The sequence below is a fragment of the Eufriesea mexicana genome, unplaced genomic scaffold (genome assembly GCF_001483705.2).
Source record: "Eufriesea mexicana isolate 0111107269 unplaced genomic scaffold, ASM148370v2 scaffold5394, whole genome shotgun sequence".
NCBI lineage: Eukaryota > Metazoa > Arthropoda > Insecta > Hymenoptera > Apidae > Eufriesea > Eufriesea mexicana.
In genome coordinates, this window is record NW_016913324.1 from 726,900 (window position 1) to 750,374 (window position 23,475).

The window sequence follows — 23,475 nt, forward strand, 5'->3', positions numbered from 1 at the left end:
TACATCACGGATCGATAACCGGCACAGGTGTTCCCGCAACTGCGATCATGCTCGACGCATCGCGCCGCGTCGTGGAACTTCATAAGCCGAGGCTTCAGGCGTCGCGGCGATTCCATCGGTTGCTAAATCGTACACACACCGTGCTGTGTCCACTTTCCGCTCATCGATCTCCTTCTCCCATCCCAAATCCATCGATCCTGCCGTTCCTTTAACCTTTCCGCTTTTGTTTCCCTTACACTTCAACGTGCTCGCTCTCACCTACCCCTGACCTCGCCAACCGCTTGAAAAATACCCCTTCGCGGTGTCTATTCTTTTATATTATTCTGCACCCTGGCAGCCACCTCCATCGTCACATTTTTCCTTATTTTACTACGCGTGCTAGCCTTAGCTTCATCCACGAGGAAGTTCCCAATGTTTCGCGTACCATATCGTTCCATCTAAACCCACGTTAGGTCTGTTCCATTCATTTCCCGAACCCACGCACCTCGTATCGCCTTATCACGCGCCCTCCACTTCTTCCCTTTATCCGTTCGAACCCTCTGCCTTAAGTCGCGGTTTCATTCTCGCCATTTCGCTCTCTCTTCGTCCGTTTGCTCGCGTTTCGCGCTCCCCGCTGTCTTCTCTCTTCCACCCTCTAACCCTTCCGCGCGCTGCCCCCTCGACCCCGGCGCACCGACCACCCCCACCGAATGAACGAGAGCGCCGGCCCGAAAGCCTCGGTTGAGTCAAGCTCCGACACGGTTCAGGCGAGTTCAGTCGCGCCATTCGGCCGTGGTGTTCACGTGCCAGCGCAGCCTCGCAACACGTCCGTGGTTTCGTCCGTCTGAGGGGTAAAACGAGGTTCCAAGCGAGGGAAAGGGAAACGGAGAGAGAGAGAGAGAGGGAGTGAAGCAAGTGGATCGCACGCGTTCGATGTTCCCGCTCGGAGAGGCCTGCCACGATCGCAAGGTAGATCCTTAGATCGTAAGCTCGTTAGATGGTTTGTTTTGACGGCCGCGCTCCGCGTGCTCGTGCATAGTGTGTCCGTTGCTTGCTCCAACCATCGTCACGACTTCGTTGCTCCAGGTACTCCAGTGCTCGTCGCGAAATTCAAATTAGCCCTGTGAATAATCGCGTCGCATCTCCGATCTCGTCTCTATCTTCTCCGAGACTCGTTTAATCGGTTTAAGCAGCTTCGACGTGGCTGAAAGAGAGAGAGAGAGGGAGAGCGGATGACGAGCAGTGTAGTTTTGGAGGGAAATTAATTTCCGCGTCTTTTCTCCAACCCCGTGCCAGCGTTTCGAATCGATTAAAAATCATTTATTCGCGCGGCGGGTAATTGGCCCACGCGAGGCTCTCGGTCCCCTGTCGTGATTTATAAATCGACCATCCGGAGACGCGTCGAGTTTTCCTCTCGCGAGAGGATCGATCGAAACGCCGTTCATCGACGCCCGCGATACAGACGCACGGTTCTCCCAAGTTTCCATAATTCATCGTCGCCCGTTCCGCGAGCACGGAGACCAGTGCAGCACGATTTTCCTCCTCGAACGTTGCATCCCCGCTTCCGATTATTTCCCCGAGTACGTTACGCGCGCGTGTACAAAGCTCGACTTGCAAGTTCGTTCACGTCCCATCCGGCGTCGCCGGAGGCAGCTGTTTTTCCCTCGAGCCCCCTTCTCAGCGTCCGCGAAACATCGCAACTTCCGTCGACGCGAGTCGCGAGTACGTTGCTGACTCGCGGGGGCGGATTGAAATATTCATAATTCGGAAGTCGGAAGTTCCTCTTGGCCTAGATCTCGAATTTCCCGGAGAACGCCAGCGGGGAACGCGGTTCCCGCCATTTTCCGCGATTCTAATTAATCCTTGGGAGGGCACGCGGGTTAATACCGCGCGATGGGGCGCGCGGAGTGGAGTGAAAGGGGGTAGGGAATCGGCAGCCGAGGCGGAGGAAACTTTTACCCGCGGCTAGACGACATATTTCCCAGCTTTCGAGGCCTGGCCCGTTTCCGCTCCGCGTCATTTCGAGCCAGACGTCGTTCCCAGCGAGAAGCATAATTGAAAACGTTTCCCGAGTGCTTCGATCGGTCCTCGCGCCTCCATCGAGATCGTTTAATTATCGGTCTTTCTCTGGAATTCTTCTCCGCCTCGTCTGCCACCCCCTGTATCGCACCCCCGTTAGAAGCTTGGCGAAATTAAAAGGCAGATTGCTAGAAAAATCGCGCTCGATTCACCTTTGGTCCCCGATATCTCGACGATGCTCGGATCAGCCGCGTGCACGCGAGCGGGGAAGAAACCACCCCTCGAATCCATATTCGAGCTCGTCGCAGCGAGTCGTCTACCCTGTCGAGAGTCGCGACGCGGGGCGTGGTTCAGCCACGCGGACAGGAGCGGATTAGTCGGTGGGACTGATTAGTGCGAAAGGCAGCGGCGGGTAATGGAAGCCGGCGTCGCGATTTCGAAGCGGACAGGATAGAGGCGAAGTGGCAATCGAGAGGACGGGGCCAGGGAACCGCGGCTAAAAAGCGATATCGTAATTAATCACGTCGCTTGGTGCCGGCTCGAGACGCGTTGCAAAGGTCGGCGAGACTGGCGGAACGGGGCGAGAAGGGGTGCACCGCCTCTGGGGGATGATCGGTGGAAAAGAGCAATTTCTACCTCGCCTCCTGGTCGTTTCATTTCGTTTCGCCGCGAGCTCGAGCGTCGCTGAAGTTAGTTAGGCTCGATTCCGAGTTCTTGTCCGTGGAACGAGGGGGACGGGGGGGTTTCATCGGGAACAATTTCAATTTCGGCCGGAAGCTCGCGACGGTCACCGATGTCCCGCGTCGACGAACGACGACGGGGCTTCTCTCTCGAACGGTCGATCGAAGCCACCCGTTTTCTCGTGTCCCGCCATTGCGAACCGGTTCACGGTTATTAGTTCCGTCCATTGTTTCGCGGTTTACGTGTCCGAATCGGGCCGAGGGTTGGAATTTACGGAAACCCGTCTGGTCCCGTGCTTTGTCCCGCTGCCGGGAAAATGGCGACATTGTGCTGCCGCGAGTACGTACGTCTGTGCGAGTTGCTGCCAAAGTTTCAGCGAATTTTTCGTTACGCTTCAATGGCTTTCCGCTCTTTTAGCCGGCTTCTGCCTCTCGCTGCAGGGATTTGCGTTGATTCGATCGATGAAGAGATCGCGTGCGCCCCGTCACACGGCGGACCTATCAAATATGCATTTAACGAACGATCGGTAAAAGCGAGGAGAAAACTTGCCTTCCCAGCGAATCGGTATTTGCATCCACGTCTATTAATCTTTTAAACGAACCTCGCTCGCAGCGAAGGGGTTGAACTTGCTCCTCGAGTAGGGAAACGTCGGTCGGTTTTGAGGCAAAATGACGGAAGCCGCGGATCGAGCCTCGATCCCGGGGATCGCGCGATCTTCCCGTCGATTTTCCCCGTCCGGCGACCTGGAAACGCGCGCGCTGGAATTTCCATGGATCGTTGGAATATACGGAATATTTTCGCGGCATAATGTGTTTTCCTCGGCTTAATTCCACTCTCCCGGGGATTCACCGCGGTTATATTTTTCCGCGAGCAAGTCTTTCGAATGCATTAAGCGCGGCTCGTCCGATGAATTACGAGGAGAGGCTGGTAGGCTCGCGGCGGAGGATCGTGTAATGAAAAGGAATACCTCGCTTCCTGCGCTCGATTTAACCTGTTTTTTTCGGTCTAAGGTAGCCTAGCTCGGACTTAACCCGGTTTAAACTGCAAATAGTATAAAATAAAATGAAGGAGGGAGGGAGAAATAGAAGCGAATATAAATCAAATTCTCGGTAGTTAAGCTGGACCTAATTTGGCTCAGCTTCGCGAGGATATAAAAATTAGAAATTGTTTCGCCTTGGATGTTTGATATTAATTCGATCAAGATCGGATTAGGGCGGGATCTCGGTTAATTTGCGTCTCAGGGCGAGTTTCTTCAGTTTCGCACGTACGCGGTTTAATAAGTGGCGAATTACGAGCGGCAGGCGATGGAAGCAATTTAGAAAATTGAGAATACTTTTAGGTGACTTTATTTTCCCGGCAAGAATCGAATTTGTTCCGTGCGAGGTAACTCGGATGTCGAAGCAAGTGTACGCCGGAGTAGAGAGTAGTTTAAACGACGATATCCGCGACAGGGGTGGGAAGGCGGGAATTTTAAACGAAATGGGAAAAGTGTGTCAGCGAAATTCGCGAGAAACGCAAGATGTTTCGTTCCTCGCGTGTCAGCTGGAAAATTGATTTCGACGTGGGGTTTCCGATGGTGATTGAGCAGACTAAAGTTGTCATAGCGCGTGATCGGATTGAATTTGCCTCGCTTCTCTGCTTTTCTTCTAAATTAATTTTCCAAAGCTTTTGTAATATTACTTCCATATTGCGTGTGCATGAAATAATTTATTGCACGGCTTTGCGGCGATTGGGTGTAGATAATTCACGAGATACGAGATTGCTGTAATTCGATTCAACGTGGGAACGATCCACGATGTAGAAACAACCCTAACAGCAGTCGGGAAACTCTAATGGCACTGGAGTCGAGTCCAACGACTCTCGCGATGTCAAACTTTGCTCAAAAGAAAAATTCTCGCTCCGTTCTTCTCAGTTTTTCCCTAATACTCGTATATTACACCCAAGTTTCTGTCAAATACTGCCAGTTTACGAATGGCGGACCTCGTACGTTGTCCAGGCTTTCCTCGTAGATACAGTTCCTCTTCGATTAACTCTTGGTCTCCCTTTCGCGACTCTTTTCTCTCAAAGAGGAAAATATAATGGGAAAAATATTGCAAAATTAATAAATTTTCTAGAGTTACGTTCATTATCATGCCAATCTTGGAATTCCTTTTAAAAATTCACCCTTTGAGAACGATGTTCCTCACTGTATGGTCCCCCTGACTGCTAACGTTGTCTAAACGAGTGATTCAAAATCTGTCATGCGAATACACAGACACCCGATTTAATCTCGATTCATCAGGGACACTTATATCTATTCGAAATATCGATCACGTGATGAGAAATCGGAGATCGTACGTCGTTCTTAAAAAAGCACGAAATATATACGAAGAAACGTTGGCAGAGTTTTGCGATACTTGATGCTTGATATAATAAAATGTCGTATTTCGCCCTAGCGAAAACGGTTAAAAGGGGCAAGAATTTATGGAAAAGTTGAACGATACAGTTAATGTCACGACAATCGATATTTCGGAAGAGTCGAAGGGGATGACAAACCCAGAAGTTTAATCCGAAAATCAAATAAAAGTTTCGGTGACGCGGGTTCGACCGTCGACGTGTTGAACTTAAAAATTTGTCCCCCACAGATATCAGGGACGTGACTTATTAGGTTCCACCCCGTGGTCTTCGTACACCTTCGATCCTGCCCGATCGACGTACCTCGTTTTTGAGCACGATGTCGTTGTTTCGACCGAGTTGACAGTGCAAAGCTCGAGGACCAGAACAGCTGACAGTGACGTCGTGGAAATTAAAATTGACGGCTGAACGAACATCAAACGCGAATTAATACACTCGCATTCTCGCACGATGCACGGTCCCGACACGATTCTGTCAGTGAAAATGAAGCTTAATAGTCACGCTGTATTCACGTCTCCGTGTTTACGTCACGTTGATACCACGTGTTTGCCTTCGTGTAAAGCCGAGGACAGCTTACAAGGAATGTTTGGACAACGATCGATCCCCCGAATTTTCCCTGGAACCCCTACATTCGCGCGCCCTTTATCCCTAACAAAATTTAAAAGATAGTTTCGTTGGAAAATTTATCCGGAAAAACTGAAACTACGTTTCCCATCCACCGACATAGAAATTAGCAAATTAGCCCTTTTACTATCTATAATATGTATCAAACCTTGGTGCTTACGTAAAAACTGCTGCCTGTCAATATGTCAGTTCTTCTTGCCTACACTCTGTCAATTAGTTAATATTTTATACACGTTTCTACGTTTAAATTCAGCGAAAGAAGTATAGTCAAAGCGTGCCTCGTATTCTTTAAATTCGCGAAAAGATGTCACAGAAAAATATTCAACGATTCGATGACGCACGCGAAATAGGAAACGTGCATAAAATTAATAGAGAAATAAATAAATTGACAGGGATGAATGGCAGAATTCTGTCAAATATATTCACGAAAGCATACGTAGCTGGTGCTTTTGGTCCACGAGAATGGACTAAACGGAAATTATGATACTTAAATACGAGGTAAAATGCATTGGCAAGGATTTCGCTGCTGAAATCCCGACACGCTCTGCGATGTAACGTGCCGTGGTCCTTGGACGATACACAGAGCCCGCGATAATTGAGGCGGCGCGAACCTGAGGGCGGCTAGGGGGGCTGAATCGGCGGTGCTGCGGGGGTCGTTCGGTTCTTGAAAATTTCATCGGGTCTCGTAGTCACGTAAGTCGTACGGAATTTAATTATCAGAGAACCGAGCCGGCAAGGAAAGTTACAATCCGAAAGTTTTCAGCGACCTCGGGTACCCTCGCGATGGCCTAGTTCGATACACGTGTCGAAGTAAATGCGGCCCTTCTGCTTGTCTAATTAGGCGGCCTTTTTAGCCGGCGTTTGATTAAGTAGCAAATTGCCGGGCGTGTGTAACGGGGAATTAGGTGTGTGCGCGTGATAACCAAAGAGGGGAGGGGAATTGGATAAAAAGCGATGGGGGTGGGAGGAAAAACCTGACAGGCTTTCGGAAATTTGCAAAAGCTTTTGCACCCTGCACGAGATAGCATGTTTCCTGGATACTTTGCGCTTGATGTACCCATATCGAGTGAAATTCGCGGGGGGAATGTACTCGGTGTCGTTGGAAATTCTGTCAAACCTGTATTCGTTGCATAAATTGTTTTTCTGAATGAAAATAATCAAGGAGACTAATTTCTGCCACGATTTCACCCCTAAATGCAATTTCCTACAAATTCGTGTAAAGAAAAATTGATTTTCTTCTGCAGATATTTCCATATAAATAAGACACGGGCAATCTTCTGTCAAAAACTGTCAATAGAGTTTCTTCGCGAAATATTTTCAAAGACCGTCTTCTTTTTCTTTCGGATTCGTAGAGAACCGTTTAAATCGGTGACCAGCTAAGGCTACGTAGGCGAAAAAATTGAATAAATCAGATAGAGAAGCATATCGGAGCAGGTACTCGGTATGGTTGAAAATTATGTCGAGCCAGTGTTCGTCGGATAAATTATTTTTCTAAAGAAAAATAGTCACGGAGACTAATTTCTGCCACGATTTCCTACAAATTCGTGTAAAGAAAAATCAATTTTCTTCTGCAGCTATTTCCTTATAAACAAAATACGGGCAATCATCTGTCAAAAACTGTCAATAGAGTTTCTTCGCGAAATATTTTCAAAGACCGTTTTCTTTTTCTTTTGCATTCGTAGAGGACCGTTTAAATCGGTGACCAGCTAAGGGGACGTAGTCGAAAAAATGGGATAAATCCGGTAGAGAGGTATATCGGGGTGGAGATAAAATTGAAACGGGCAGGCACGCTCGGCTTCGGGTAAATAATACGCGTATTCGAAGCGAGACGGTGAACGCGTACGCGAGATAAAAGGGCAAGGGCGATGGAATAAGAAAAACAGGACGAAGGATCATAAAGCAGCGGGTGGTCCTTTTAAGAGAATTGGACTCGATCTCCCGGAGGGTTCGGAGTCTGCATGGTTCGCCGGCGCGCAGGGGTGGGCGGTGGGCGGCGGGGTGGAATTTTAATTAATGCATCTACGCGGACGATATCTTAGAGGCGCCTTCACCCTCGCTTCCGCGCGTCGTCCATTTTCTCCCAGGTATTAAAGCAACGCCTGCTTAATTGTTTATTCTACCCCCTGCCGCCATTCTCCCCGTCCTTTATATTCCCCTCTACTTTTTCGTTCACTTTTTCGTTTACTTTTTCACTTAAGTCCCCCTCTAGAGTAGGTATCGGTGGCAGTGTTTACGTCGTTAATCCATTTCGTTTGCATACCGCGAAATTTCTTTCTCGACAATGTCGTAGAGTATTCGAGTTCGTGTCAGATTTCGGGGAATTCGGGGCAGTCGACGGACCCGCCCCCGCGGAACGATTTCACGCTACACAATAAATTCTCCGAGTGCAGAATTTTCGAAGGGTGGCTTTCGTTCGGGCCACGGAACGAGCGATTGTTTAACCGCGGAGCGGGTCGCGGCGGAATTCCCGAAGCCTCGCGTCACAATGATCGTTTCACCTCCGGTTCGTGCCGCTTAATTCGATATCCGGCCTGCCGATACGTTAATTGCTCCGTCCCAGTTATCAAGAGAGAAGGACGGAAGGAAAGAAGGAGGCAGGAAGCTCTTATTTATTTATCTTTTCGGGAGCACAAAGTAGGTCGTGGAAGTGGCTCGGTGGTAGCTACTAATTACCCCACGCTTCGTGCATTCGCGGAGACCCAGGGTGCGGGAGAGAGAGGGACAGATAGGGATAAAACGAGGTGGTTGGAGAGGACAAAATGGGGGATGCGAGGGAAATAACGCGGCGGGTCGTGCATCTGAATAAATCCCGGAATAAAAGCGCGAAAGACGCACCATGGGGACACGGGGACAGGGGGGTGATTAAATCGAATCGTTCGATTCTTCGTGTATCCACCACCGGGGTGCTGCCTCTCTGTCTCTCCCGCTGCGTTTTATCTCTTTCGCGAGAGCCACTGCCGTGTTCACGTTCCATTAAACTTTTCAGACGGTTTGGTATCTTCTGAGCGATGGAACACGCCCAATTTGTCGCTTCATCGGCAATTATTCCTGATAAGTAACCGGCAGAGCGTGCCGGGGCCGCTTCCGGCGGCGCGCCGCGTGATCTTGTTTGTCAGCGGCGGGAAAGTTCCGATATTTATAGCGATTCGTGCAACTCGCAGACGACTCGTTCCACGCGAATCGTTCGCCGCTGATCGTAGACTCGAGTCTCGGCTTTTGTGCAGGCGGTTAAACTTTCGCGGCCCGATTTAGAGTTTCCTCCGGTTCGAGGGTGGCTGAGGCCGTCGCGCGAGAAGGATGTGGGTGGATGGCGGCCGATGATTAATAAAGTGTTACGATATGCCAGCCCCGTCCTGAAACTTTTAATAGCCGCAGTTTATAAACAGTGTGTCCCCCTCGCTGGCAACGGCGATAATTTCGTACAGCGGGGGGTATCTTGCAATTAAAATCTTGCAGGCTAGGTTAGGGGATGTCGACAGCCTTGAACGTTCGGCTTCCTCGACGAGACTGTGAGGGCCAGGATCCGCTGGACGGATCCTTTTGTCCGAGGCCTGGACCGGTGAGCGAGCAAGGATGTGGCTGTCTCTCGGCGTCCGTTTATTCGCGCGAGGTCGAATTCTTTTGGTACAACGTGCTCGGAAATATCGTGGAAAAGCGGGGGGGAAAAAGGAACGGGCGTGAGAAACGGTAGCGTGTGCTCGAAATTCGAGTATCGTGTTCGACGCGATGGGATCACGCACGGCGTGTACATCGCTGAAACGATTCCCAAGTGTACCTAACAGGATTGAAATTTCGCTGGGAACCGAAGACGAAAAGGTCGACACGGTTATGAACAGCGAGAACATTTTCGGGTATATGACGACAAAATAAATTTTAGGAAAGAACGTACGAGTATAATTCCGAAAGATCACTTAAACATGGAGTGTTGACAGTTGGGGAGAAAATAATAAAATTCGCGAGAAGGAAGAAAAAGCTTCGAGCTTTTTCGAAATATATATTTTCTCGGAGAGCTTGTGCAAAGTACAGGTACCTTTGCAAGCAGAAGCACCTGGTACAAACCGCAAGCTCTAACCTTGGACACTGAAGGACAAACAGAAAGCACAGCTATCGAGATCGCGAAAGCCGTGACCTTGTAGGCTCAAGGTTACACCGAACTCTCGCTTTTATTGGGGAGCTTGCGAAAGCTTTGACCTTCGAATATCAAGGTCAGTCCAAAAGATCTACTTTCGCTGCGAATTCGCGATAACTTTAACTTTGGCAGCACAAGGTGAAAGCGAAGCTCCGTTTTCGGGTGGGTCTAAGATAATTCTCCACTTTTGCCGGCCTTCGTTCGTCGTCGGATTTTGGAGAAATAGTTTCTTTCGACCTCGAGCTTTTCTAACTCCTGAAGCTGTAGCGTGAAAAATCTTAAGCCTGGAATATCTCGTTCGCCACAGTAGCCCTAGCTCTGTGAACAGTTTGGTCCCGGTGTGAAATTCGCTGAAGAAAAATCCGTGTCCCGGACGAGCGTTGCAGAATCCCTGTTTCTCATCCCATTCGCAGATTTCTTGCTCGAGTCACGGTCTTCACGGAAACCTGCTGGCGCATCGAGTTCGGGCGTGGCGATAGCGCACGGCACGTGGGAAATCACGACTATTGTCCGTGCACAACAAAGACAATACGCGAACGCGACGTCTGGGTGGTGGCTGGCATCCAGCAGAAGTGTGTCAGATATCGGGGAAGGTTCGCGGCTTCCGCGCGCACAAAAGAGGGCGCGAGTGCGGCGGTTAAGGCCGCGAAACGGCTTTCTCGATTTTCTGTCCCATTAAATATCGAAGCTGCTGGGAAAAAGCTCGCGAAAGGGGAACGCCTCTTTCCGTAACGATGATTGTCGTTGCCGGCAAGGATCTCGATGTTGCCGCGCATTATCGTCGCTCGCGCGAGATTCCCCGGCACAGAGGTTTGTTAATGGAACCAGTTCGTTTGTTCCTTTCACCGACGTTAATACGCGCCGCGATTCCCGGCTTTTTATCCGCCTTTAACCGAGCTTTCCAAGCTCGCATCTCCGGGCTACGCGCCCACGCGAGGGCACGCGTTGAGGTTAGGAGCACGCCGGGACGCGCCAACCTCGGGAAACACGATTCGTTGCTTTCCCGTATAACAGCACCGTCGAAATTGCGTTAGTACGTAACCCGGCCGCTACGCTGCGCGCCGGAATCCTCGCTATTTGTCCCCTCGCTAATTTCTACGATGAATTCGTAACTCTAGAATCCCCGGTTCAATCTCGTTCTAATTCGCGCAGCTGATGTGTCGGAAGACGTTTCATTGGTCTTCCGTGGATGGGTAGGAACATTTTCTGTCTCTGGAGGGCTGCGACTGCTTCGACGCTAATTAAAACCACGATTAAATACGTTAGAATTAACGAATCGAATTTTATGCTATATCACGTGCAGCGAAACTACATCCAAGTTCCGAGTTTCTCTATCTAATAGCTACTTCGAAATTATTCAGCCACGGAATACGGGCAACGAGATTCTCGAACTCGAGAGAGATTCAGGGTTATTGGGATTTCGAGTTATGCCAAATCGAGTTTACAAGAGCTAGAGGAAGATCTTTTAATATAATTGCTTTCTTAATGTAGTGGAAAATAGTACACATTTTCTAGGCAACATTGAGAATTCGAGGTATATTTTGTACGTTTCCTAACCTCAAAATCGGATGTCTTCGATAAACTTGTCTCATTCGAAATTTAATAGGTTAATGTAATTATACAAGGAAATGTTTTATCCTCGATTCACTGTTCATTTTCTTCACTCATTCCCAAAGATTCAAAGCTCGAGTCAAGGGGATCACAGTTTATTCCTTTGCTATCAACGTCCTAGGACTCATGGACACCTAGGCCTTCCACAATACCACTCGAGCTAATTTTTGATAAAAGAGTCAAGGGAGCAACGGTTTATTTCTTTTTCTACCAGCGTCCTAGGACACCTAGATCTTCCAAAAGAGTGCTAGTGCACTCTAACATTCTGGCTAATCTTCGATAAAAAATTGGAAATCCTAAACAGATGAACAGAGAATTATTTCGAATTCATTTGAATAATGAAACCTCCATCAAAAAGCTGAATAGCCTGAAAACCCTTCAAATGCCTATTTTCTACATTCACACTCAATAAATCTGATATCTTCCTCATTCACGTTTCATGACAATTAAAAGTACTTACCTGGTTTCCGCGTGCGAATAACAGACAACAAAATGGCGGACAAAGATGGTGGTCGTCTCGGAGAACTGACAGAGGGAAAATGAACGCGAGAACTAGGCGGATGTGTCTTTTCTAGCCACTTCGTCTTCCCAGCTAACAACATCCCCGTTGTTTCACTGGACCAAAAATTTCTTGGCCCCAAAGTCTCGAGCTCGTTAAAACCACGCGAGTTTCTCGAGGAAAATCTCCGCATAGCCACGGGGTTCGAAACAAGTTTCCGCGGGAACACGAAGACTTTCGCGACGAAGGGAATCGCGAATAATAAAGGAGGCTCTTGGCTTTTCATAATTGCCGTTAAACGGCCCCCTCTCTCGTCCCTTGCCCCTATCCGCAATTTTCGAAGTACGCTCGTTATCGTCGTCTCGATTAAATTACAAACAGCCAGTGTCTCTTCCATCGCCTGTTTTTTTCGCTTCCGAGACGCTCTTAATTGCCGGGAGACCACGGAGATGCCGAGGAAGGTACTATTAGAGCAGAAACAAAGTTTCGTCCGTTCCTTTTTCTCTTTTACCTCGTCTCCGGGAGACGAGCCAGGCTCTTGGACGTCGAGATTAATGTCTCGGTGAGCCGTGGTTGTAACGGAGACTCGTTGATTTCGAGTCTCGCGATTTCTTCGTCATCAGACGTCTCGCGAATTAGTTTCGATCGCGGGGGTACAAGATGGCGCTCTCGCGGTGTCCACGTGGCGCCCTCGCGCGGCGAATGTAGCGCAAATGGCGGCCGATATTCCCGATACCGAGCTCGTCTGGCATCGACCGATAGCAGAGAGGCGAGATAAAGCCTCAAAGGTTTAGCCGCAGACGTCTACGAGGTGGCAATAAAATTCGACGATCACTGGGCCGGATATCCCGTTCGATTGCTTCTTTCCACGACGAGTCAAAGCGTTTATTGGAAGGGCAACCGGCGTGACGAGGGTGTACGAATGTCGCGCGGTGTTTGATCGAGGTCAGAGGTCAGAAAGGATCGCGAGAAGGGACGATAAAGCGTTTAAGCGTGACCAGGAAGCGGTTTCTTACCAGCTAAACAAATTTCTCGCGGGGACGATGTCTCGAATCTCCTGCACGTGCCACGATCACTTCCTGTACTTTCTTTTTAACGAAATTTATTACCCAACGTTGTCGGTTCGAACGTTCCCAGACGAAAGCGTCTCAATTATCTTCTCCAGTCTTGTTTCTTCCCAACGAGGTTACTTCCTTTCGCGCTGCTCCCTGCGCCCCTAATTGCTCCTGTATCTTCTCCGGCTCCCTTCCAGCCGTCTTCATGTCTCCTTGCTAGCGAAGGGAAGAAACAGAGAAGGAAGAACCGCTATCCGATAATTCCTCGGCGTCGATATTCGGCGTTCCGGGCTCGCGTGGAAATTTACACGCGAACTTCCGCCCGGCGAGTTCCTGAAAGCCTTTTTAATTATCCTCCTACCTGGACTGTGTTATATTTTAATGAAATTGCGCAGCCACTTTTTCCCTCTATTTTATACGCTGCTGGCGCACTTTTCCGCCCGCTCGGCTTTCGTTCCCGTTTCATTCAGACGAGAAAGAAACGTAAAACTTTTATTGGCGTCGTAGCTTCCGGTTGCTCGTTATACGACGAGTACGATACGTCCGCTTATTTGTGCCATAGTCCCCTTGTCCGTCGCGTTACCGACGTTGTAACCCTCCTCGTTGCAACCAACCTTCGAATAAATAAATCAAAACGCCACTACCGTCCATATTAACCATTCGACGTTTTTTTATTTACGCGTTTATGCTCCGGACGGATATCGGAATTGTTTTCCCGTTTATTACGGTAAATAAGGTCGATGGAGGAATTTTTTTCCGGTTATCAGAAAGCAAATTTTTGACACGCGAACCCGGTGTCATGCGCGTGTCATAAACGCGAAGAGAAGCGAAGCGAAGCACGATGAATCCGAACGATATTTAGAAAAGTAAACAGCGACGAAATTCGAATTTATTTCGAAGATATTTATTTCTCTATGATGGAAGCTGGATTACAGAGCAGTGATTCTAAGGGCGGAGAAAGAAAACTATAATTTCCTTTCTATTTGGTATAAACTTTCGAATTCTTTTTCAACCCCGCTTTGTCAAAGCGTTCCAACGATATTTCACTTCTCGTATTTCAAACAAATCCCTACGTTCTGTTGCGTGGAATCGATCAATGCAACAAACGAGCAGCGCATACATCGCGCACCATTTTGCGAAACTACGAGATTTTAAAATCCAGCCAACTCGACAACAAGCTATTATTACAATTCCAGTTTTTACAGACCAGTGCTCGCCATTTTAGCCGAATATTAACACCCCGACAACGCGTTACCGTCGTGTGGGCTGACACAAATTTCATTTCAAGACGCACCTGGTGCGCCATCGATTGTTCCGTAAATACAGGTATCGAGCGACGCACCTGGTGCGTCGTCGGATTGCAACGCACGCGTATCCAGAAATTACTCTGACCCGGTGCACCCTGTCGCTGACACCTCGATTATGATATTTGATACCACGGCCCAGGTGCGAAGACGTGCACCCCGCGACCCTTTGTTCGAAATACCCCGATGGAACTCGCGGCCACGATCGGGTTCGCAATTAATTCGCGGCGAGGATGGCACTTTTCGTTGTCTGTGCGTGACAGACCGTGACTACTCGCGGCGAAGGCAACTCTCGACGGTGACGAGTTCCCCTCGGGTGCGGGTGCACCCAGTGCTGGCCGGGTCACGCGAATTATTCAAAAACGGGCCAGCGGGGAGGCCGGGTCAGCGGCCAGCTCACCCCTAACTCCACGACCGTCGCCCCGGAGCCTGCGTCCGGCGAACTTGCGGGAAATCGTTTTAACAAGGTCACCGCGCGGATGCACCGCGGACAGACCGGCTGTGCAATTGTGTAACGACGTGAAATTACGCTGGGCGGTTCGGCTTCGATGAAGATCGCTTTTCTGGCTCGAGGAACCTTCCAATAGTTCGGCAAATTTTCGGTCCTAACGCAATTGCAAACTGCAGTCTGTTTTTGCAGCTAATTGGTCGACACGTTTCGCCAACTTGCTTCTGTACCTTATCTGCGTCTTCGTGCGTGAAAGTACCATTTCGTGCCACATTATCCCTTTCCTGAATTCTATAGCTGTCTGTTTTCGCAGCTAATTGGTCGACACGTTTCGCCAACTTACTTCTGTATCTTATCTGCGTCTTCGTGCTTGAAAGTACCATTTTGTGCCATATTTTTCCCTTTGCTAAATTTTATAGTTATCGCGAGTTACGTTTATGAGATGAATTATTTATTCGAGATGAAGTGAGACGATGTTTCACGAATTTACTTCTGTATCTTATCTGCGTCTTCATGCGTGAAAGTACCATTTGTGCCATATTATTTCCTTTCCTGTAATAAATTCTACAGCTGTCAGTTTTCGCAGCTGATTGACTGAAAATTTTCGCGACTATGTCTCGGTATCTTGTCCTAGGTTTCGCGAAGTTATTTCTGTATCTAATCCATGTTTTCATCTATGAAAGTACCATTCGTGCTATATTTTTCCCCTTCCTAAATTTTATGGCTATCCCAAGTAACTTTTTTGAGATAATTTATTTATTCGAGATGAAGACGTAGAGATACTTAGATGCGAAGACTCGCGAGACATAATGATCGTTGTCTAATTACAACGTTGACCTAGAAGCTCGAAGCTTACCACGATCGAAAATTCGAAAATAATTTTTTCGCGATATGCAGAATTTCGGTAGGATATGTGAAATATCGAAACGACTGTGGGATATTTTATTTTCGCAAATACGAAAAATACGCAGCTGCTTTTGACGTGACCAATGTTGACTTTTATTCGGACGGGAGGGTAATTACCTATCACTTTAATTATTACCCTTCGCGCGTCGTATATTTGGCTGCGTTGCATTTGGGTATTCTCGCTGTTAAAAAAAGTGGGCTGATTTTATCGAACTGGAAGTATAGGGTAAATAAAAATCTCTGACGATGAAACCCGTTCGAGTCAACATCCTTGGCAGGAGCGAAAGCTCGATTCCGCTTGCCGAGAAGTCGGTCGGATCAATTTTTGCCTTTAGCGATCGTAACCGGCGTCCCGCTGGGTCGCTCAACTTTATCTACGTGTGATAGAATTTAGAATGCCTGCCCACGCGATAAGAAAATGATGCATGCCATCGGGGGAGCGGTGAAAATTTCACGGGGAACGGAGAACTCGCGGGGGGCAACTCTCGACGGTGTCATGGACGAACGATGACCGAAGCTCGGGGCATTTCGGTGCGCCTCTTGTTCTGCATGATTAAAATCGTCTGCATCGACAGTCGTGGCAATTTCATCGGCGCGCACTTCGTTACGTTTAAATGCCTAATTAACCGCGGTTAAACGTCGGCCGGGGGCCGGAGGGGCGGGAGACGGGGGCATGGAGTCTGGTTCGAAGAATTCTGGCGAAAATATCGACGCTGTTCCTTTTTACGGGTGGCTCGGCGACGAAAGGGTGCGCGAGAGAAGAGTTTGAAAGCGTGGCATAAAACGCGGCGATAAAAAATGGCGACGAGCGAGGACGTTTCGAGCGGATACGTCATTAGTAACGGTAACGAACGAAGGATTCATGGTCGCGTTATTTTATACCCTGCCGACCCCACCCCTCTCCCTCCAGCATTTAATCGCGTTGAAACATTTGTCGGAAATGAACGTTATTACATCCGTGCGGATGACATTTTCATCCCCGTAACACGGTTTTTACTGGCCCGAGCAAACACGACGCGCTGACAAAGGATAAATGGGAGACCGTTCCGGCACCGTTCGATCGAGCGTGAGATCAAGGCATCCCGCGTTCCAAATTTTATTCGCACAGACTTTCCTAAGGGAGCAGACCACGCGAGGCTTTTATCGCGAGGAAGCCGCGACTGCACGCGAAAGATTGGCCCGCATAGGGGTAGAACACGCAACCGGCAATCGGAGAAATCAATTTATAGAGAACACGCACCGTGTACGTGAACGGTGTGCGAAATTTCTGCCACCGAAAATTCCAATCTCTCACCCAGCGCCACCCCTTCGCCAAACATCGTCCCTCGGAATATTTTGCCTCTTACCACCTCTTTCCAATTCGATATTTTTCCATTTTCCACCCTCGTGTTCACCACCTCTCTCTCTCTCTCTCTCTCGCTGGAAATATCAAGCGACCGCACGCGTTATCGACATCCCTGCTAAATAACGCCTCGCCCGACCCTCACTGCAAACTCTATCGAGTAAGAACCTACAACGAGCGCTCGAAATCGGCCGAAAAACGTTTCCTTTGTTCTCGTCCAGGGCCACGTATCGGAACTGTACGCTTTCCACGGAGTTTCATCGGCGGATCGACGATATTTCTAATTAATTTGCCAGCGATCGGGCCGTGGACGTTCGTTTTATTTGTCGTCGAGGCGGCACGCTGGAAGGGTGGCTCAGTGACCTGGCTGTGACCTGGTTTTCGAACCCCGGATCGACCTTCCTCCACCCACCTGCGCCCAGTTCGCTGCCAGCGAACCGAATTCCTGGTTTCCGTCTCTCGTCATTTCCTCCGGCCGGCGTATCGCCTCGCCGACCTCTTTGCTACCTACCGACGCGACAGCGGTCGTTATTGTTGCTTCAGACGTTCGATTACTCCTGCTTTTTCCTCCCTTTCCACTCCATTCTTCCATCTTAGCCCCGGCAGCCGACGAATTGATCATTTAAGTCGATTACGCGCCACACGCTGTCAACGCGCTGCCAAATTTTTTTCTCTTCCTCCAGACCTTCCATTTCCCTTTCTTCTTTCCTTTTAATCTCTTCTTCGAACCTCAGGAATGTACAAATTAATAGTTTAAGTCGATTATGTCCCACACGCTGTCAACGCGCTGTCAAATTTCTTTCTCTTCCTCCAGACGTTCCATTACTCTTTCTTCTTTCCCTCCATTTTCTTGCCCAAACCTCGAGAGAGTGTACGAACTGATCGTTTAAGTCGATTACGTGCCATACGCTGTCAACGCGCTGCCAAATTTCTTTTTCTTCCTCCAGACTTTCGATTTCTCTTGTTTCTTTCCCTCCTCCGACTTCATTCTCTTGCTCTAACCTCGAGAGAGTGTACGAACTGATCGTTGGGATCAATTAGGCGCCACACGCTGTCAACGCGTTGTCAAACTTCTTTTTCCTCATCCAAACGTTCCATTTCTCTTTCTTCTTTCCTTTTAATCTCTTCTTCGAACCTCAGGAATGTACAAATTAATAGTTTAAGTCGATTATGTCCCACACGCTGTCAACGCGCTGTCAAATTTCTTTCTCTTCCTCCAGACGTTCCATTACTCTTTCTTCTTTCCCTCCATTTTCTTGCCCAAACCTCGAGAGAGTGTACGAACTGATCGTTTAAGTCGATTACGTGCCATACGCTGTCAACGCGCTGCCAAATTTCTTTTTCTTCCTCCAGACGTTCGATTTCTCTTGTTTCTTTTCCTCCTCCGACTGCATTCTCTTGCTCGAACATCGAGAGAGTGTACGAACTGATCGTTGGGATCAATTAGGCGCCACACGCTGTCAACGCGTTGTCAAACTTCTTTTTCCTCATCCAAACGTTCCATTTCTCTTTCTTCTTTCCTTTTAATCTCTTCTTCGAACCTCGGGAGTGTACGAATTAATAGGTTAAGTCGATTACGCCTCACACGCTGTCAACGCGCTGCCAAATTTCTTTTTCCTCGTCCAGACGTTCGATTTCTCTTTCCTCTTTCTCTGTATTCTCTTCTTCGAACCTCGAGAGTGTACGAATTGATCGTTTAAGTCGATTGCATGCTGTACGCTGTCAACGCGCTGCCAAATTTCTTTTTCTTCCTCCAGACGTTCCATTTCTCTTTCTTCTTTCCCTCCATTATCTTGCCCAAACCTCGAGAGAGTGTACGAACTGATCGTTTAAGTCGATTGCGTCCCACACGCTGTCAACGGGCTGCCAAATTTCTTTTTCCTCATCCAAACGTTCCATTTCTCTTTCTTCTTTCCTTTTAATCTCTTCTTCGAACCTCGGAAGTGTACGAATTAATAGTTTAAGTCGATTACACCCCACACGCTGTCAACGCGCTGCCAAATTTCTTTTTCCTCGTCCAGACGTTCGATTTCTCTTTCCTCTTTCTCTGTATTCTCTTCTTCGAACCTCGAGAGTGTACGAATTGATCGTTTAAGTCGATTGCATGCTATACGCTGTCAACGCGCTGCCAAATTTCTTTTTCTTCCTCCAGACGTTCGATTTCTCTTGTTTCTTTTCCTCCTCCGACTGCATTCTCTTGCTCGAACATCGAGAGAGTGTACGAACTGATCGTTGGAATCGATTACGCGCAAGTCGCCGCCATTATGGTTGCGAATCTCGCGTGCGAGAGTCTGCGGCAGTTCCCGAGAGACAGATAAATGGGGTTTCGGTCTCGCTACGCGGCTGGCGCGAAGGTGGTCCTGTTTTTTCCTCTTCGAGATTAAAGTACCGGAGCCTGAGTGGAGTAGATGAGATCATTAGGAGTTTGTAGGTGTAAGGAGAGACGGCTGGCGGAAGGTTTCCTCGCTCTTGGATTGAACGCGGAGAGGCGGGATTGCGAGGCGATAAGTCGTCGTTAACGAGTGTTCGAGGGTATAAGTAGTGCTTTTCTGATGGAGGACGATGGTCGTTAGAGGGAAGTAGGTGTGGTTTTTAATTGGAGATGCTTTGACAAACATTCCTTGATATTCCACCTGTAATTAAGACTAGTGCACGCTAGGTGTCGCGGATCTTCTCGATATTTCTAACCCGGTAACGATAAGTTGTTTGCTCGCCGAAGCTGTCCGGGGATAATCCGTGCCTGGATACACCGCGAAAGCTCGGGGGAAAATATTTTCTTCCAGTCGTAATTCGCCTGTCCTCCAAGAAGTTTACCACGAGGATCGCCGAGGAATCGAGGATCAAAGAGGATCGCAGCCTTCGCTGCGTGATTTGCGTACGATAACGCGGAAAGTGGAGGCACGTTATAGCTCGGCAGTGAAAGAAGTGTCCATGAAAGGACCGGGGAATATCGTCCAACTTTTCTCATTCTCCGTCAGGTCGCGTCGTGATCGTAAAAGCTTAGATGACGCGGTACCCTAGCGAAATATAATATATAACATTATATACACAATATAACAGCGAAATTAATAATTCCACTCGAAAACTGAACATTACATCCCTCTTAAACCAGAGACGACTTTTTCGGCTATTAAATCCAACGAAATCGGTATCGCTCGCCGCGACACAAAGAGCTAGACTCAAAGGGAAAAAGTGGCTTTAACCTCTAGACAGCTTAATTAGCGAAGCAATCGGAAGATCCCGGTTCGAATTTCAATTCCACGACAATCCCATCGGTCAATTCTTCCTCTCCCTACAGCAGAACCACGCCAAGAATTACCCTTCGAGAAGCAGACACCCCTCTCTCTCGGATTCCTCATTTGCTTATTTACCCACGTTCTTCATTTTTCTTGCATCTCTATACAAATTCCTTTCCCATTTACCACCCAAGTACAAATTCCCAATTTATCTCTCCTTCCTGCCAATTACTCATCGATGCTACTCGAGTGCGAGGAATCCGATGGAGGCTGTCCTCGTATCTTCGTCGCTGGTCTCCCCGAAAAAAGGAAGCGGAAGTCGGTTATGCGGCGCCACTGGCACGCACACTCGAACGTCGTGTCGTTTCACGGCGTCGTCACGGAGGTAAACGAAACTCGACACGGTGCGAGCCGTTCGATCCGATCGGGGATGAAGCGGGCGATGTCGCGAGCGATGGAAGGGCTGCGCGGAAAGGGCTGGTTTCCACGGGGAATCGCCGGAGGACCTCGGCCGGTAATACGCTGAAAGGCATTCGAAAAACGCAGCGAACCGTTGGGCTTCTTGCCCCGAGGAGGAGGCTCCTTCAGATTTTACGTTGTATCGACGTCGAGAGAGATCGGCCGGGATGTAGGTCATTCGGAAAGAACGAGGGTTATTGGCTCTGCGCTATTATTATGTATTGTTATTGGCGTCGATATCGTTGTACCCGCATCAGGAATTTTCCGTTGCTTTTCTTGTTATTCCGTCACGCGTTCTTGAGCCCCTCGCTTTCCAGCATCGCGGATGGTTAGGTACCTCCGTGTCGTTGATTCAGCGTTCCCCAGTCCCGACAAAGGGCTCTTTGAAATTCGTGGCTAGGAGCTTCGATTACGTTTTACACCTGTCGTGGTTCTCGGTTAACTCTTGCGGGAGAGGGGGAGGGAATGGGCGAAGAATGCAGACCCCTGCGTTTCGCTTGGAACCTGTGGTCATCTGGAATTCCAGCGACATCTATCGTTTATCGTCGTGTATTTCGTATCGAACGAAATGGATTGGTACGAAATGAATCGGAACTGCTCCGAAAATCGCTCATTCCCGGAGATTTAATCATGCGGGCTTTGAATCGTCGAAGAGAATAACGTATTTACCATTTGTTTTCCATTCAGAACGCGAAGCACCGTGGAACGTGCATAGTCTGACGAATAAAATCGAATTACCGTGTCTATGAAATAGATCGACAGCGGAGATTCGGTACCCCGAGTCATTTATCCCGGCGTATATCGGGCGGGAGGGTCGCGGCTGATGGCACGAGTAGAGCGAGTGGCTGCGTAGTCAGCCATCGGTGTACGACCGCAGAATGTAAGCCAGGAGAAGTAACCGCGTGCGACTAGACAGTGAGCGTAGGAACGCCGGCGGTGTGCCCGTGGATAAGCCAGAAATTCATATTTGTAAACGAGCAGAACGGGATCGTACGTGACCAGGCAAATAGAATAGAATTATACGTCGACCGACTGAATGGAATGGGATCGTACATTTCTGGGATAGTAGAACGGTCGCATAATATGTCGGGCCGGGAGTCGAGCGTGTATCCGTACGCGTTACAAGTCGGAATAAATCCATGGTAATCTGACAAATAGAATCTGCTCGTGTACATAATCAGATCGAAGTTGTAACGGTATCTGCGCTGGTGAGCGAAACGCGGGATAAAATTTTCGCAAGTTTCTCGGAAAGTAACGTAGTCGAGAACGTTTTTACGAGCGTTTCTCCGTTATCGGGATTGCACGTTCGATTCCGGGCTGCCGATTTAATATAACAGCGAGTTCCTTACCGGATTGGAGAGCGCGGGCGCGAAAGTTGGCCCATGCCAAGGATAATATCGTTTGATTTGCGAGTCCGCCGCTGTAGCTGCTTCGCGATGATTTAATTAAAATAGTTTGCCGGATCGATCGCGACTCCAGGCAGACAGTGATATTTTTGTTCGCGTTCCTGGCACAATGGCCACCCCATCGGGACTTCGCGAACCGCTTCTCTAACCCACCGGCGTCGTTTAAATAACCCATTCGCTCGCGAAACTATGGGACTCACGGGGTGCAAACTATCCCGAACTATCCCCAACTATTCTTACCGTCCATGGCGATACGAATGAACCCTCTATCGCCTACGTGCCACACACGAGAGTCGAGAAGATCTCTTAATGGTAACAAACGTTTCACGATCGCGTGTACATTCCTACCCTTCGTTAACTTTTTACCCCGACCCGTGACGGGTCGCGATAAAACCTTCATTCTGTGTCTGTGCCGCTGTTTTTCACGGTGACCGACGAAAGATCGCGCGGATAAAACCTCGAATGTTATCTCGAGCCATGGCCATTTGTCGATGGAACGAGCAAAAAGCTTCGACTTTCCGACCTTCGACTTTTTCTCATCTTCGATCGCGCGTAGCCCCAACCCCCTGCGCGATACCCACGCCAAACAATTTTCCAGCGCGACTGTTATTACGAATTTTCTGCGGTTCATGCTACGCCGGGCGAACATTTCGCGTTAATCTTACCGAATATTGCAGCTCGACGTGCCAGCACACCGACGGCTGTGTATAATTGCACACGCTCGCGCCTCATATCCGCTGTACAAACTCGCCCCTCGGATAGGCGCTGGATCACCAGCCGTTGATGGCCAGGGGAAAGCCGTTTCTCGATATTTTCCACGTTCGAGGACGAAGAACAATTCGAACAGACACCGATGCCACGGAGACTTTGGCCCGCTTGCGATTCCCGGCACAGGTTTTACCCCTTCCCTGCGAATTTAGGCCGCGCACTCTGTTTTCACCCTGGCTTCCTCCGTCGAAAACTATGTTTCCACTCGGCGACGTATCGACAGCCAGCTATCGAGCCTCGGATTGAAGCGCGGAAAGTGCCGCAGCCAGGTTTCCCTATTTTTCTCTTCCAACGCGGGGAGGAAACGGCTTCGAAACAATGGCGGCAGGATCGGCCGCTTTATCGGAAACAGATGTTACAGGGTGCTCGAAGATAGTGGTCCTCGTGTTCCAGGTTTGGCTGTAGCGCTCTCGAGAATGAATTATTTTCGGGCTGCAGAGCTTCACGGTTCGCCACGAAACGATAGTACGTTCTATGATTTCCCGCTGCTTCTTCAGCAACCTTAAAGCCGGTATATCTCGGTGATAAATCAAATTTGATTTCAGTTAGGAAAAATATTGGAAAGGAATTACTGTCTTTATTCTTTATTTATCTATCCCTGGAATATCACTCGCA

At 48.8% G+C, this 23,475-nt stretch overlaps 1 protein-coding gene across 1 annotated transcript in view; it reads left to right on the forward strand.

The window, feature by feature from the left end:
- Positions 1-777: 777 nt before the first annotated feature.
- Positions 778-23,475, forward strand: part of LOC108552054 (uncharacterized) — a 59,086-nt gene continuing 36,388 nt past the window's right edge. The window contains exon 1 of the mRNA XM_017906434.1: positions 778-948. The gene's annotated coding sequence lies outside the window, so the exon portion shown is untranslated. The remainder of the gene's footprint in view (positions 949-23,475) is intronic.